Source organism: Microtus oregoni, unplaced genomic scaffold, assembly GCF_018167655.1.
Source record: "Microtus oregoni isolate MIOR12 unplaced genomic scaffold, Mior012 000034F_ref0000314, whole genome shotgun sequence".
Lineage (NCBI taxonomy): Eukaryota > Metazoa > Chordata > Mammalia > Rodentia > Cricetidae > Microtus > Microtus oregoni.
In genome coordinates, this window is record NW_024543093.1 from 21,362,352 (window position 1) to 21,380,428 (window position 18,077).

Sequence of the window (18,077 nt, forward strand, 5' to 3'; positions counted from 1 at the left end):
ATTAGTCTATGAAAAATTCTCTACTAACGCCTTTCTTACCTTTTTCCCTGTTTGTCACAATCTTTTCCTTTCTTACCCCCATCTGTTGCCCCTAAGAAAACAGGGTGGTAGGTTTGAACCATTTCTATTGTCTGACACCTCTTTTTTTTTCTGTGTCTTCTCTGGTTCTGAATAAATAGAGAAAAATATTTAACAAACCAAAATCTACAGATTTCCATTAATATTATTAACAATTTCACTTCACCTATTTCTTCTCAGCAGGTAAACAAAAAAAAAAAAAAGAAAAAGTCCAACACAAAAATCCTCCCGTTATACCATCCTTACTCTTTTGTCTTCTGCTTTCTTTCTTTTCTCTTAATATTTTTATTTGTTTCTTAACTACCCATTCCCATTCAAAGTAAAGGGTGTTTTAATAGCTTTTTTCATACACACTTTTTTGGTTTACTCTTTTCCCTCCTTTGTTCAGTCTTTCTGCTTCCCTCAGTTGCTACCATTCAGCTCTCATGTCATATGTATTCTTCTGTTCTTTCCCCCAACCCTTTCTTTGAAATCTATTTTTTACACTTTTGTCATCCCCTTTTTAGTTTCATGCCCTATACATATGTCATCATATACATACGTATACATAAATACATCTAGGATTCACATATGTATTTCTGAGTGGACATCTAGGCTTATTGCTTCATAGTTTTTGTTAAGAAGGCAGCAATGAATATGGATGTGCAAATATATCCATGTCAGGACTTAGAGGTCTTTGGGTATATTCCCAGGAATGTTACGTCTGTGGGTCAGGTGGTACTTCTATTTTTAATTGTTTATGAGTAATCATTCTGATTTCTATCATGGTGCCTCACATCTCTCACCAACAATGAATAATGATTCACTCATTACTCTCCACCTGTTCATCAAATCATAGAAATCCCAACCAATAAATGGGCTAATAAACTGAAGAGTCAGGTCTCAAAATGTACCAAAAAAAAAAAAAGCCAATAAGTACTTTTGAAAGTGCTCAACAACCCTAGCAACCAGAAAGAGGCAAATTGAAACTATGAGATTTCACCTTTTTCTGTAGCTTCTCCCTGAGAAACGAGGTCAGCCCCACTAACTCAAGTTGCTCCCCTCTGGTTCACTCTTGCGCACACTGACTCTTGCAGCCCTCCTCCTCTGGTTCACTCTTCTACACACTGACTCTTGCAGCCCTTCTCCTCTGGTTCTGTGTTCTCAAAGGTCAGCAGTTATCTATCAGTTGCAAAACGCAGCTAGTGCTTCCCAGCCTTGCTCTGGCTGACCTCCAGCTGCTTTCTGTATGATACTGACTTCTTTCCCACTTTCTCTGCTACTCTGGCCCTTTGATTTCATCTACTGACTTTCTCTCCTGGGTCACTCAAGTCTTCGTTAGCATTTTTATTCAAAGCCTCAAGGAAGCTACGTGGACCTATCTTTGACCTTTTAGATTACACATCCTGAACCACTCCTTAGCTTGTATAACATCTGAACTCTTGATTGTCTGACTTCAACTCCATCTTCATTGCACAGGCTCACAAATTTCTATATCTAGCTCTCCAAAGCACCCCAGAAGTACAGCTGGATTTCTTGTTTTTCCTCATCCTCTCCTTTCTGCTCCTTCTTCAATATAACCTTTCTGGATAAATGAATTTATGGAAATTTAAACCACATTCGTTTTGCTTCGATAAGTTGAGCATTACTGCAACAGTCTTCCACCCTTTTCAGTAAACTTGACCTGTGCTTTACAGTTCATCCATACACTGCAAGCACTGCATCCTAACAGACAACTTGAAAGTTACCTCTCTATTCAGAAAGTTTAAGCATCCCTCTTGATTTCTGTGAAATACACACTACATAGAAGCCATGAGTCCGTCAACAGACCCACACAAGATCCTGGCTTCATTTCTTTCAAGCTAGCTCATCCTCATTTTTATGACCCAGAAACTTCAATATATTTAGAGTTTTAGATTCTATGTCATTTAGGAGTTAAACAAATGAAACAAAACAAGAGTCATACTAGCTTCATGACTGAGAATATTTAGTGTAAGGAGAACTCATGACTGGAATTGACTCTGTTCCTGAGAGGATAAACAACCATTCCTAGGGAATCAGTAACTGGAGGAGGCTTACAAAAAAGGAACAGGTCCCTTCTTTCTCTCCTGACTTCCAATCTCCCTTTGGAGACTCCTAAATATCTAGCAAAAATTCCATGTTTCACCAATCAGGAGCCCTGCCTCTCACTGTGAAAAGTATGGGGGTGTAATTTCCTTTCTGGGCTCTCGAACGAGAAACTCTGTCAAAACCAGTGGTTCTCAACCTGTGGCTCACAGCTCCTGACATCTGTCCCAAAAATATTGTCATTACGGTTCATAAAAGTGGCAAGATTACAGTTATGTATTAGCAACAAAAATAATATTGTGGCTGTGGTTCACCACAACATGAGGAGCTGTACTAAAGGGTTGTGGCATTAGGAGGTTTGAGAACCACTTAGCTAAACCATCTTCATTTCCCAGGATTTTATTTATGGAGCAAATGAAGCAAAAGGAAAAGGATAGTGCAAAATCCATTTCCACTATGGCTGATAGCCGTGGATTGCAGTGGTAAGGCACAATGTTTCCAGCAGGTGGTAATGATGATTAGCTCCAAGGCTACCAGTGGTAGGCCTGCCAGGGGAGGTGTCCAGTCACAGGAGACAGCACCAAGAGACATTCCCTCCTTGTTTTCTGTTCTGTTCTGAGCTTGGGTCCTCAACTTCTTTAGGATTCTGGGAGTCACAATAACTTTTAAAGACATTCCAAGTCAATTGGCAGTGAGATCTACTGCTTCCACACAAGATAGCATGTCTACTGTAGCCAGGTGCTCTTAAATATCTCCCGTCTTTGTAGTTTTTCCCTTACTCATGAGATTCCTTATTTTCATGTGCTTATTCATTCACAGTCCAGAAATACCTCTTTTGCTCCTAGGCCCATTGTAGTGATATTTCATCTGTATTTTTTTTAACTTTTTTTTTTTTATTGAGAAAAGGAAAAAAATAAAACAAATTTCCTGGCCCAGCCCAGCCTATCTGGGCGCTGGGTCCGAGTACCCGGGGCTCCCGGGCGGGCAGCAGTTCCTTTGTTTCTGTGGCCTGCCTGCACCAAGCGGGGTAGGCGCTTTGTCTGCGAGCTGCCCAACCAGCACGGAGGCCTGATCTTTCGGCGCCAGGAGACCCAGCATTGGGGTGAGTTTCTGGCCCACGGCGCCAGCCTGGGACGGGGAGCTCGGGGGTTTCTTGGCCCCCTGTCCTGCTTGGGCTCTCTGCAGGGCCTCTACTCCCCGGGTGCTGCCTCTTTCTTCCTGGCCCACCCAGCTTCCGTCCAGAGCCCTCCCCACTTTGCCCCCACTGCCCTCTTTTGGCGCGTGGCATCGCCCAGCCCAGCCTATCTGGGCTCTGGGTCCGAGTACCCGGGGCTCCCGGGCGGGCAGCAGTTCCTTTGTTTCTGGGGCCTGCCTGCACCAAGCAGGGTAGGCGCTTTGTTTGCGAGCTGCCCAACCAGCACGGAGGCCTGATCTTTAGGCGCCAGGAGACCCAGCATTGGCAGAGCCAACATTGGGGAGAGACAGCGTTTGGTAGGCAAGGAGACCTGATCCGGTAAAAGAAGATCCATAGGGAGCATTTGGAAGAAGAGATGGGCCGATGTCAAGGCAAGAATTCGCCCAACAAGCTGAAAAGCAACATGAAGCTACCAGAAACAAGCGACCTCACAACGGGAGGACAAGAACCCCTTAATCAAGAGGAAGGAGAAAAGATTGACTTCATGAAAGTGATTGACACCCTTAAACAGCATGTAAAAAACGCCCTTATAGAAATGGATGAGAAATATAACAGAAAGTTTGAAGAATTGAATAAATCAGTGAATGATACCCTAGAAAACCAAGGAAAAACAATCAAACAGATAATGGAAACAGTTCAAGACCTGAAAACTGAAATGGAGGCAAAGAAGAAAACACAAACAGAGGGCCGGCTGGACATGGAAAATCTAGGTAAACGAATAGAGACTACAGAAACAAGCATAACCAGCAGAATACAAGAGATAGAAGAAAGACTCTCGGATTCTGAAGATACCATAGAGAAAATAAACACACTGATCAAAGAAAACAGCAAGTCCAACAAACTCTCATCACAAAACATTCAGGAAATATGGGACACAATAAAAAGACCAAACCTAAGAATAATAGGAGTAGAAGAAGGAGAAGAAGGGCAGCTCAGTGGTCCAGAAAATATATTTAATAAAATTATAGAAGAAAACTTTCCCAACCTAACGAAAGATTTTCCTATGAAGGTGCAAGAAGCATACAGAACACCGAATAGGCTGGATCAAAAAAAAAACATCCCCTCGCCATATAATTATCAAAACACAAAGCATACAGAATAAGGAAAGAATATTAAGAGCTGCAAAGGAAAAAGGCCAAATTACTTATAAAGGTAAACCTATCAGACTTACACCTGACTTCTCCATGGAAACCATGAAAGCCAGAAGGTCCTGGATAGATGTACTGCAGAAACTGAGAGACCATGGGTGCAAGCCCAGATTACTATACCCAGCCATGCTTTCATTCACTATAATAGGAGAAAATAAAATTTTCCAGGATAAAAACAAATTTAAACAATACGCAGCCACAAATCCAGCCTTACAGAAAGTAATAGAAGGAAAATCACTAACCAAGGAGTCCAACAATGACCACAATAACACAGAAATCTAGAGACCCTTCACCAACAAAAAACAAAGAAGGGAAACACACAAACTCTACGACTAAAAAAAAAATGACCGGAGTTAACAACCACTGGTCATTAATATCACTTAATGTCAATGGACTCAACTCACCTATAAAAAGGCACAGGCTAAGAGATTGGATAAGAAAACAGGATCCAACATTCTGCTGTTTACAAGAAACACACCTCAACCACAAAGACAGGCACCTACTCAGAGTAAAGGGCTGGGAAAAGGCCTATCAAGCAAATGGACCTAAGAAACAGGCAGGTGTGGACATACTAATCTCTAACAAAGTTGACTTTAAACTTAAATCAATCAGAAGAGATGGAGAGGGGCATTTTATACTCATAACAGGAACAGTTCATCAGGATGAAGTCTCAATCCTGAACATCTATGCCCCTAATATAAAAGCACCCACGTACATAAAAGAAACATTGCTAAAATTCAAGGCAGCCATCAAACCGCACACACTAATAGTAGGAGACTTCAACACTCCTCTCTCACCAATGGACAGGTCAATCAGACAGAAACCTAACAGAGAAATAAGAGAATTAAGGAGGTAATGAATCAAATGGACTTAACAGACATCTATAGAACATTCCATCCAAATAGGAAAGAATATACCTTCTTCTCTGCAGCTCATGGAACCTTCTCGAAAATCGACCACATAGTCGGTTACAAAGCAAACATCCACAGTTACAAAAAAATATTAGTAACCACCTGTGTCTTATCAGATCACCATGGATTAAAGTTAGAATTCAACAATAATGCTACCCCCAGAAAGCATACAAAGTCATGGAAACTGAACAGTCAACTATTGAACCATACCTGGATTAAGGAAGAAATAAAGAAAGAAATTAAAGTCTTGCTGGAATTCAATGAAAATAAAGAAACAACATACTCAAACTTATGGGACACTATGAAAGCAGTGCTAAGAGGAAAGTTCATAGCACTAAGTGCCCACTTAAAGAAAACAGAGAAAGCTCACATTGGAGACTTAACAGCCCACCTGAAAGCTCTAGAAAAAAAAGAAGCAGACTCACCTAGGAGGAGTAGAAGACTGGAAATAATCAAAATGAGGGCTGAAATCAACAAAATAGAAACACAGAAAACAATACAAAAAATCAATGAAAAAAAAAGCTGGTTCCTGGAGAAAATCAACAAGATTGACAAACCACTATCCAAGCTAATCAAACGGCAGAGAGAGAATTTGCAAATTAATAAGATCAGAAATGAAAAGGGGGATATAACAACAGACACAGAGGAAATTCAGAGAATCATTAGATCTTACTACAAAAGCCTATATGCCACAAAATTGGAAAATGTAAAGGAAATGGATACTTTTTTAGATAAATATCATATACCAAAGTTAAATCAGGACCAGGTGAACAATCTAAATAGACCTGTTAGTCGCGAAGAATTAGAAGAGGTTATCAAAAACCTCCCTACCAAAAAAAGCCCAGGACCAGATGGTTTCAATGCGGAATTCTACCAGATCTTCCAAGAAGATCTAATACCTATACTCCTTAATGTATTCCACAAGATAGAAACAGAAGGGTCATTACCAAACTCCTTTTATGAAGCCACAATTACTCTGATACCAAAACCACTCAAAGACTCAACCAGGAAAGAGAACTACAGGCCAATCTCACTCATGAATATCGACGCAAAAATCCTCAACAAAATACTGGCAAATCGAATCCAAGAACACATCCGAAAAATTATCCATTATGATCAAGTAGGCTTCATCCCAGGGATGCAGGGCTGGTTCAACATAGGAAAATCTATCAATGTAATCCAGCATATAAATAAACTGAAAGAAAAAAACCATATGATCATTTCATTAGATGCTGAAAAAGCATTTGACAAAATTCAACACCCCTTTATGATAAAAGTCTTGGAGAGATTAGGGATACAAGGGTCATACCTAAATATAATAAAAGCTATACACAGCAAGCCGACAGCTAACATCAAATTAAACGGAGAGAAACTCAAAGCCATCCCACTTAACTCAGGAACACGACAAGGCTGTCCACTCTCGCCATACCTCCTCAATATAGTGCTTGAAGTTCTAGCAATAGCAATAAGACAACATAATGGAATCAAGGGGATTCGAATTGGAAAGGAAGAAGTTAAACTTTCATTATTTGCAGATGATATGATAGTGTACATAAGCGACCCCAAAAACTCCACCAAAGAACTTTTACAGCTGATAAACAGCTTTAGTAATGTGGCAGGATACAAGACCAACTCCAAAAAGTCAGTCGCCCTCTTATATACAAAGGATATGGAATCAGAGAGGGAAATCAGAGAAGCTTCACCATTCACAATAGCCAAAAACAGCATAAAATATCTTGGGGTACATCTAACCAAGGAAGTGAAAGATCTATTTGACAAGAACTTTAAGGCATTGAAGAAAGAAATTGAAGAGGATACCAAAAAATGGATGGACCTCCCTTGCTCTTGGATTGGGAGGATCAACATAGTAAAAATGGCAATTCTACCAAAGGCAATTTATAGATTCAATGCAATCCCCATCAAGATCCCATCAAAATTCTTCACAGATCTGGAGAGGACAATAATCAACTTTATATGGAAAAACAAAAAACCCAGGATAGCCAAAACAATCCTATACAATAAAGGATCTTCTGGAGGCATTACCATCCCTGACTTCAAACTCTATTACAGAGCTACAGTAATGAAAACAGTGTGGTACTGGCATAAAAACAGAGAAGTCGACCAATGGAATCGTATAGAAGACCCGGATTTTATCCCACAAACCTATGAACACCTCATTTTTGATAAAGGAGCTAAAAGTATACAATGGAAGAAAGAAAGCATCTTCAACAAATGGTGCTGGCACAACTGGATGTCATCCTGTAGAAGAATGAAAATAGACCCTTATCTATCACCGTGCACAAAACTCAAGTCCAAATGGATTAAAGACCTCAATATCAGCCCGAACACACTGAACCTGATAGAAGAGAAAGTGGGAAGTACCCTACAGGAGATGGGCACAGGAGATCGCTTCCTATGTATAACCCCAGAAGCACAGACATTAAGGGCAACATTGAATAAATGGGACCTACTTAAACTGAGAAGCTTCTGTAAAGCAAAGGACATAGTCACTAAGACACAAAGGCAACCTACTGACTGGGAGAAGATCTTCACCAACCCCACAACAGACAAAGGTCTGATCTCCAAAATATATAAAGAACTCAAGAAACTAGACTTTAAAATGCTAATTAACCCAATTAAAAAATGGGGCACTGAACTGAACAGAGAATTCTCAGCAGAGGAAGTTCAAATGGCCAAAAGACACTTAAAGTCGTGCTCAACTTCCTTAGCAATCAGCGAAATGCAAATCAAAACAACTTTGAGATATCATCTTACACCTGTCAGAATGGCTAAAGTCAAAAACACCAAGGATAACCTTTGCTGTAGAGGCTGTGGAGGAACGGGTACCCTCATCCATTGCTGGTGGGAATGCAATCTTGTGCAACCACTGTGGAAGTCAGTGTTTCGGTTTCTCAGGAAATTCGGGATCAACTTACCCCTGGACCCAGCAATACCACTCCTGGGAATATACCCAAGAGATGCTCTATCTTATGACAAAAGCATTTGTTCAACTATGTTCATAGCAGTATTATTTGTAATAGCCAGAACCTGGAAACAACCTAGATGCCCTTCAATGGAAGAATGGATGAAGAAAGTATGGAATATATACACATTAGAGTACTACGCTGTGGTAAAAAACAATGACTTCTCGAATTTTGCATGCAAATGGATGGAAATTGAAAACACTATCCTGAGTGAGGTGTCCCAGACCCAAAAATATGAACATGGGATGTACTCGCTCATAATTGGTTTCTAGCCATAAATAAGGGCCACGGAGTGTACAATAGGTGAACCTAAAGAAGCTAAGAAGGTGAACCCAAGGAAAAACATATAGTTATCCTCTTGGCTAAGGGAAGTAGACCAAATTGCCGGGGAGAAAATTAGGATCTTGGGGGTGGGGTGGGCTGGGGGTAAGGGGAGATGGGGAGAGAAAAGGTAGAAGGGAAGGAGGGGGGACTTGGGGAATCAGGAGAATTGGGATAAAGGAAAGGTGGATAGGGGAGCACGGAACCACAATTCTTAGTTAAGGGAACCACTTTAGGGTGAGCAAGAGATTTGACCCTAGAGGAGCTCCCAAGTGCCCAACATGAGGTTCCCAGTTAGTTCCTTGGGCAGCTGAGGATTGGGAACCTGAAATGACCCTATCCTAGAGCAATACTGACGAATATCTTGCATATCATCGTAGAACCTTCTTCTGGTTTTGGATAGAGATAGAGACAGAGACCCACACATGAGCACTGGACTGAACTCCCAAGGTCCCAATGAGGAGCAGAAGGAGGGAGAACATGAGCAAAGAAGTCGGGACCACGAGGCGTGCACCCACCCACTGAGACAGTGGAGCTGATCTACTGGGAGCTCACCAAGGCCAGCTGGACTGTGACCGAAAAAGCATGGGATAAAACCGGACTCTCTGAACATGGCGAACAATGAGGGCTGATGAGACGCCAAGGACAATGGCAGGGGGTTTTGATCCTACTTAATGTGCTGGCTTTGTGGAAGCCTAGCCAGTTTGGATGTTCACCTTCCTAGATATGGACGGAGGGGGGAGGACCTAGGACTTACCACAGGGCAGGGAACCCGGACTGCTCTGTGGACTGGAGAGGGAGGGGGAGAGGAGTGGGGGGAGGGGGAGAAGGGTGGGAGGAGGGGGAGAAGGGTGGGAGGAGGGGGAGGGAAATGGGAGGTTGGGAGGAGGTGGAAACTTGTTTTTTGTTTATGTTTTTTTTTCTTCTTTTCTTAATAAAAAAAATTATAAAAAAAAACAAATATATATAATTTTCTTTCTTGGTTGAGTCTTTGTGCGGTTTTGGTATCAGAGTAACTGTAGCTTCATAAAAGGAATTTGGCAATGCCTCTTCTGTTTCTATATTGTGAAATACATTAAGGAGTATAGGTATTAGGTCTTCTTGGAAGTTCTGGTAGAATTCCGCATTGAAACCATCTGGTCCTGGGCTTTTTTTGGTAGGGAGGTTTTTGATAACCTCTTCTAATTCTTCGCGACTAACAGGTCTATTTAGATTGTTCACCTGGTCCTGGTTTAACTTTGGTATATGGTATTTATCTAAAAAAGTGTCCATTTCCTTTACATTTTCCAGTTTTGTGGCATATAGGCTTTTGTAGTAAGTTCTAATGATTCTCTGAATTTCCTCTGTGTCTGTGGTTATGTCCCCCTTTTCATTTCTGATCTTATTTATTTGCAAATTCTCTCTCTGCTGTTTGATTAGTTTGGATAGGGGTTTGTCAATCTTGTTGATTTTCTCCAGGAACCAGCTTTTTGTTTCATTGATTCTTTGTATTGTTTTCTGTGTTTCTATTTTGTTGATTTCAGCCCTCAGTTTGATTATTTCCAGTCTTCTACTCCTCCTAGGTGAGTCTGCTTCTTTTTTTTCTAGAGCTTTCAGGTGGGCTGTTAAGTCTCCAATGTGAGCTTTCTCTGTTTTCTTTAAGTGGGCACTTAGTGCTATGAACTTTCCTCTTAGGACTGCTTTCATAGTGTCCCATAAGTTTGAGTATGTTGTTTCTTTATTTTCATTGAATTCCAGTAAGACTTTAATTTCTTTCTTAATTTCTTCCTTAATGCAGGTATGGTTCAGTAGTTGGCTGTTCAGTTTCCATGAATTAGTAGGCTTTCTGAGGGTAGCATTGTTGTTGAATTCTAACTTTAATCCATGGTGATCTGATAAGACACAGTTGGTTACTAATATTTTTTTGTAACTGTGGATGTTTGCTTTGTTACCGACTATGTGGTCGATTTTTGAGAAGGTTCCATGAGCTGCAGAGAAGAAGGTACATTCTTTCCTATTTGGGTGGAATGTTCAATAGATGTCTGTTAAGTCCATTTGCTTCATTACCTCCATTAATTCTCTTATTTCTCTGTTAGGTTTCTGTCTGATTGACCTGTCCATTGGTGAGAGAGGAGTGTTGAAGTCTCCTACTATTAGTGTGTGCGGTTTGATGGCTGCCTTGAGTTTTAGCAATGTTTCTTTTATGTACGTGGGTGCTTTTTTATTAGGGACATAGATGTTCAGGATTGAGACTTCATCCTGATGAACTTCATCTGTATTTTAATAAATAAACCTTGCTAGAGAGTAAAACAGCTGCTCTGATCATCCTTACAGATCAGGCAGTGGTGAAACACACCTTTAATCCCAGTAGCCACACTAATTTGCCATAGAAACTGGGAGGTAGTGGTGCATGCCTTTAATCCCAGTGCTAGAGAGGAATATAAGATGGGAGGAAACAGCTCTCAGACACAGTCTCAATTTGAGAATTCCTGGAGGCAGGATCACCATTTTGGACTGAGGTAGAGGTGAGAGCCAGTGGCTGGCTCTTTTGCTTTCCTGACCTTCAGGATGAACCTCAATTTCTGTCTCTAAGTTTAATTGTCCTACAGCCCATGAATCCACTGTTGTTAAAAAAATATATTATCATGTTAGCAAACTCATTGCACTCTCATCATAGATTAGCATGCTTCCTCTGGTAACATTTTTTTTTCCAAGTCTGGGTAGTACGTATATAGTCTCAAGTCTGGAGTGTCACTGGAGCTATAAAAATTGGTTGAATAAGTAAACAAATGATTTTAAATTTATTTGCATTACTCATGTCTAGTTGGTGATGTCTAGGTATTTTATTTTACTGGATAAATCATTATATGTAGTAAAATATCACTCTCTTTTGGGGCCAAAGCACCCATTAATTTCAATGTATAACTTTTTGAATTACTTCAAAATTACCTGTTGGATCATATTCATGTTAATAAAACTTCTAGTATACAAATTTGGTTAATATACCCACATATTACATATAAATTACATTTACTAACTAAAATATAAAATTCAGGGGCTGGAGAGATGGCTCAGTGGTTAAGAGCATTGTCTGCTCTTCCAAAGGTCCCGAGTTCAATTCCTGGCAACCATATGGTGGCTCACAAGCATCTGTATCGAGGTCTGGCGCCCTCTTCTGGCCTGCAGACATACACACAGACAGAATATTATATGCATAATAAATAAATAAAATATTAAAAAGATATATAAAATTCAAACCATCATCATGCAGAAAAAGACTTCTTTGCACAGTACTTTAAGCAGTATAATTTATCTGTTACTATGATGCTTATACAGGGCATCTATCTTGATGCTCCTTTTAATAACAGAGGGCAAACTCTTATATTCACAATTTAAGTACTTACATCTTACTTATTCTGTTATTGTCCAAATAGAGAGAGAAAAGGGAGAAAGATATGAATATGAAGAGGGAGGGAGGAATAGAAGGAAAGAGACACCAAAGAGGTGCTTTATTTTTCCAAAAAGTCAAGGCAAAATGAGAAAAAGCTATACTGCTGTAACAGTGCTGTGCATGATGTGCACGTTTGGGATCCCAGCACTTGGGAGACAGAGGCAAAGGATTGAGAGTTCAAGGTCTTCTTTGGTTAAGTTTGAGGCCAGTTTGGACTACACGGGAACATGTCAAGACAGACAATCAAATTTATATAATTGTGAATTCCAGAACACAATCTGAAGTGCTAACTCCTAGGCTAAACATATCACATTGCTAGTAACAGGTATTCATGTATGCCCAACTCTGGAATCCACACTGGTCTTTTTAAATCTAAAGAGTGGGAATCATTGTTTCAATGGCATCTCATTTAAGAAAAGTAAATAGGCCATGTCTTTCTCTTAAATGTCCTCCAAAGCTCCATAGATTAAAGGCTTGGTTCCCCATTAGGATATGGCAATGCCTTTAGAGGCGGGGCCTGATTGGTAGTCTCTGTTCACTGGGGGTGCTTTGAGAGGCAGATGGGTTCTTGTTGTCCCCTGTTCTCTTATGTCCTGGCCACAAATTGAGAAGTTTATTTTACCAGAAAACCCCATCACACTGGACTCCCTCAAAACACACTCCAAGAAATGAGGCAAAGATCCTGGACTTCAGCCTCTGAAACTGTAATCCCAAATAAACCTTTGTTCTTTAGAAAGTCTCTGCAATTTGCTGTAATGGCAAAAAGCTAGGCAAAAAAACTAGTACATTTTATCTTCAGTAGCTCATCAACAAAACACTTACTAGGAACTGAGTATTCTGGGAACGAAAGAGAAAATACAGAAACCCTGTTAGCAACTACCCAAATGAGCACAATGAAGTTTTTCTTCAATCAAAAATGAGAAACATCAGCATGAACTCTTTTATGATTTTAAAAGTTCTACAATAGTTGGTTCTTTACAAATATAACATGGTATCAAGTTGAGAGTTTTTTTTAAAAATTATACATTTTTTAACTGGGATTTATCTCAATATTTCCTCAAGGAACAGAGGGATTGAGGACTTCAGCCAATTGAAACATATAACATTTCAGGAGCAGGTACAAGGGAGCAACCTCTGAGAGAGCAGGCCTGAGCCAGGGACCTCCATCAGGTCAGGCCTGAGCCAGTGACCTTCACTGGAGCAGGTCTAAGGGAACAACCGCTGAGGAAGCAGGCCTGAGCTGGAAAACTCTGCCGGAGCAGACCTAAGACAGTGTTCTTAACAGGAGCAGCCCCAAGCAAGCAACCACCATAGGGGCAGGCCTGAAGGAATAATCTCCATGATTGCAAAGCCATCCCCCACCCAACACCAATAAACCTCCAGGGACAGCCTTCAGGAATGTTGTAGGAGGCTGCAAGTTCATTTTCCTACCTGCCTTCTACTTGTTGATTTCCCTGTCACCCAGACTCCCAAAATAACCATACAGAAACTGTATTAATTAAATCACAGCTTGCCCAATTACTTAAAGGTATTGCTAGCTAGCTCTTACATCTAGAATTAACCCATCTCCTTTATTATATATTTTACCACGAGGTTACCAGTTTCAGTGTGCCTGTCTCTGGTGGTGGATCCATGACCTCTATCTGACTCTGCCGCTTTCTTCCAGCATTCAGTTTAGTTTTCCCTGCCTAGCTCTGTTCTGCTCTGCTCTGCTTAACCAATTATAGTCACAGCATACAAAGAGGAATCCCACATCATGGGAACACTGAGTGACCTCCAGGGAGACAGGAACCATGGCTCTGATTGCACTGCAAATAGTAACGATCTGAGCCTTGGATTGATCACCAGAGACACAGCCCAAACCACACCAATCAGAGGAAAAGATGGGAAGACAAAGTAATAACACACTCAACACCACAAAGAATGCATGACACCAACAAAAAAAGTGTTTCTACAACAGCAAGACTTGAACACCCAAATACAGACGAAGCAGAAGAAAACCTCCTAAAAAATAACTTTAGGAGAATGTTTGAGGGCCTTAAAGAGGAAATGAAAAGTTTCCTCAAAGAAATGAAATAAATTACAAACAAAAAATCAAAAGAAATTAACATATTCCTTGAACAAAATGAAGAGAAAGCAATCAAACAGATCAAAGAAACTATTCAAGCCTTGAAAACTGCAATAAGAAACAGTAAAGAAAACATAAACTGAGGGAATTATAGAAATGGAAAAGAAGAGAAAATGTTCAGGAACTACAAACATGAACATAAAGAGCAGAATACAAGAGATGGAAGACAGAATCTCAAGTGCTTAACATACAATAGAGGAAATAGACTCATTGGTCAAGGAAAACATTAAGTCTAACAAAAGTTTAACACAAAATATCCAGGAAACATGGCACACCGTAAAAAGACAAAACCTAAGGATAATAGGGATAGAAGAAAGAGAAGTCCAACTCAAAGCACAGAAAATATATTCCACAAAACATAGAAGAAAACTTTCAAACCTAAAGAAAGATATGCATATGAAGATACAAGAAGCTTACAAAACATCAAATAGACTGGATCAAAAAAAGTTCAATTGCCACATAATAATCAAAATACTAAACATATAGAATAAAGAAAAAATATTAAGAGCTGAAAGGAAAAAGGTCAAGTAGCATATAAAAACACACATATCAGAATTACACCTAACTTTTCATAGGAAACAATCAAAGCCAGAAGGTCCTATTTAAACATTATGCTACATTACGAAATCACAGATGCCAGCCCAGACTACTATATCCAGCAAAATTTTCAATCACCATAGAAGGACAAAACAAGACATTATATGACAGATTTAACCAATACCTAGCCACAAACCCAGCCATACACAAAGCACTATATGGAAAATTCCAACCCAAGGAAGTTAGCTACAAAAACACAGACAATAGATGATCTCACAGCAGCAAATCCCAAAGTGTAACATGGTGGTCCTGATTGTTGGGTTTGTGGACCTGCCTGGTTCCCGCATTCGTTAAGTCCCAAGAAAAATCACACAGAGGTCTCCATAAGTTACAAACTGATTGGCCCATTAGCTCTTTGTATTAGCTCTTATAACTTATATTAGCTCTTATAACTTATATTATCTATGTTAGCCACATGGCTCGGTACCTTTTTCAGTGGGGTAGGTCACATCCTGCTTCTTAGGTGGTTGAGACAGGACTGAGAGAGAGCTTCCTTCTTTCTAGAATACTTCTGTTCTCATTGCCCCACCTCTACTTCCTGTCTGGTTTTCCTGCCTATACTTCCTGCCAGACTATTGACCAATCAGTGTTTATTTAAAACATAATTGACAGAATATATAATTGTCCCACACCACCAAAAGAAGGGAAAACAAACACAATAACATCACCAACAACAAAACTAAAATAACAAAAACTAGAAATCAATGGTCATTAAAAATCTATTAATATAAATAGACTCAACCTATAGAAAGAAACAGGCTAACAGATTTGATAGAAAAACAGAATCCATTCTCCTGCTACATACAAAAAACCACACCTCAACCTCAAACACAATCTTTACCTCAGAGAAAAGGATAGGGAACATTTTTTTTTCCAATCAAATGGATCTAAGAAACAAGCTAGTGTAAATATCCTAATATCTAACAAAATAGACTTCAATCTAATATCAATCAAAATAGACAAAAGACAATTCATATCAGTTACAAGAAAAATCCAAAAGAAAAAATATCTGTTTTGAACGTCTATGCCCCACAAACCTATGAACACCTCATTTTTGATAAAGGAGCCAAAAGTATATAATGGAAGAAAGAAAGCATCTTCAACAAATGGTGTTGGCATAACTGGATGTCAACCTGTAGAAGAATGAAAATAGACCCATATCTATCACTATGCACAAAACTCAAGTCCAAATGGATTAAAGACCTCACTATCAGTCACAACACATTGAACCTGATAGAAGAGAAAGTGGGAAGTACCCTACAGGAGATGGGCACAGGAGATCGCTTCCTATGTGTAACCCCAACAGCACAGACATTAAGGGCAACATTGAATAAATGGGACCTACTAAAACTGAGAAGCTTCTGTAAAGCAAAGGACACTGTCACCAAACAAAAAGGCAACCTACTGACTGGGAGAAGATCTTCACCAACCCCGCAACAGACAAAGGTCTGATCTCCAAAATATATAGAGAACTCAAGAAACTAGACTTTAAAATGCTAATTAACCCAGTTCAAAAATGAGGTACTGAACTGAACAGAGAATTCTTAACAGAAGAATTTCAAATTGCCAAAAGACACTCAAGGTCACGTTCAACTTCTTTAGCAGTCAGGGAAATGCAAATCAAAACAACATTGAGATACCATCTTATACCTGTCAGAATGGCTAATATCAAAAACACCAATGATAGCCTATGCTGGAGAGGATGTAGAGTAAGTGGAACACTCATCCATTGCTGGTGGGAATGCAAACTTGTGCAACCACTTTGGAAATCAGTGTGGCAGTTTCTCAGGAAATTGGGAATCAACCTACCTCAGGATCCAGCAATACCACTCTTGGGAATATACCCAAGAGATACCCTATCATACTACAAAAGCATTTGTTCAACTGTGTTGATAGCAGCATTATTTGTTATAGACAGAACCCAGAAACAACCTAGATGTCCCTCAATGGAAGAATGGATAAAAAAAAGTGTGGAATATATACATATTAGAATACTATTCAGCAGTAAAAATAAAAACAATGACATCTTGAATTTTGCATGCAAATGGATGGGAATAGAAAACACTATCCTGAGTGAGATATCTCGTACCCCAAAAGATGAATATGGTATATACTCACTCATTAGTGGACTCTAACCATAAACAAAGGACATTGAGCCTTTAGTTCACAACCCTAGAGAAGCCAAATAACAAGGTGAACCCAAAGAAAAACATATAAAGATCCTTCGGAAATTGGAAGCAAACAAGATTGCCGTGCAAAAGTTGGAAGCACAGGGGTGAGGGTGTGGATGAGGGAAGGAGAGAGAGAGAGAGAGAGAGAGAGAGAGAGAGAGAGAGAGAGAGAAAGAGAGAGGAGAGAAGGGAAAGCCTGGGGAGAGCTTGAGGAGTGGGAGGGTGGAGATGGAGGAAGGGTGGATATAAGAGCAGGGAAGAAGGTATCTACATTAAGGGAACCATTTTAGGGTTGGCAAGAGACTTGGCTCTAAAGGCGATACCAGGTGTCCACAGGGATATCCCCAGCTAGATCCTTGGGCAGCAGAGGAGAGGTGCCTGAACTGGCCTTGCCCCACTATCACACTGATGATTATCTCGAATATCACTATAAAATCTTCGTCCAGCGACAGATGGAGATAGATACAGAGACCTTCATCAGAGCAATGGACTGAGCCCCCAAGGGACAGTTGAAGATCAGAAAGAGGGAAACGATGAGCAAGGAAGTCAGGAGTGCGAGGGGTTGTTCCACCCACCGAGACAGTGTGCCTGTTACAATGGGAGCTCACCAAATCCAGCTGGACAGAGACTGAAAGAGATCAAAATGGACTCTGAATGGGGCTGACCATGGGGGCTGACTGAGAAGCCATCAATAATAGCACTGGGACCTTATCAATGATGATCAAACTCGAGGAAAAAAGATTGTAAAAGATAACTCTTCTGCCGTTTTATCAATGATGACTAAAAGATACGCAAGAGGAAATGAAAAACATGTCTAAAACCAAAAACAGTATGATGTGTTTTGGAACAACATGACTCTATTCTTGCTTAATAAATTCTGTTTAAGTAAACACTCTGGCTGCTGGTCAGTCGGCCTGTAAGGGTCTACTTGTCACTGTGCCTCACTTCTTCCTGACAGTTTACGACACTTTACTTCTTCCTGACAGTTTACGACACTTTACGTCCCCGCGGAACCTGTCAGTTGCTGGGATTGGCTCCCAGCAGAGCCTCGTGCTTGCATCCCTTCTG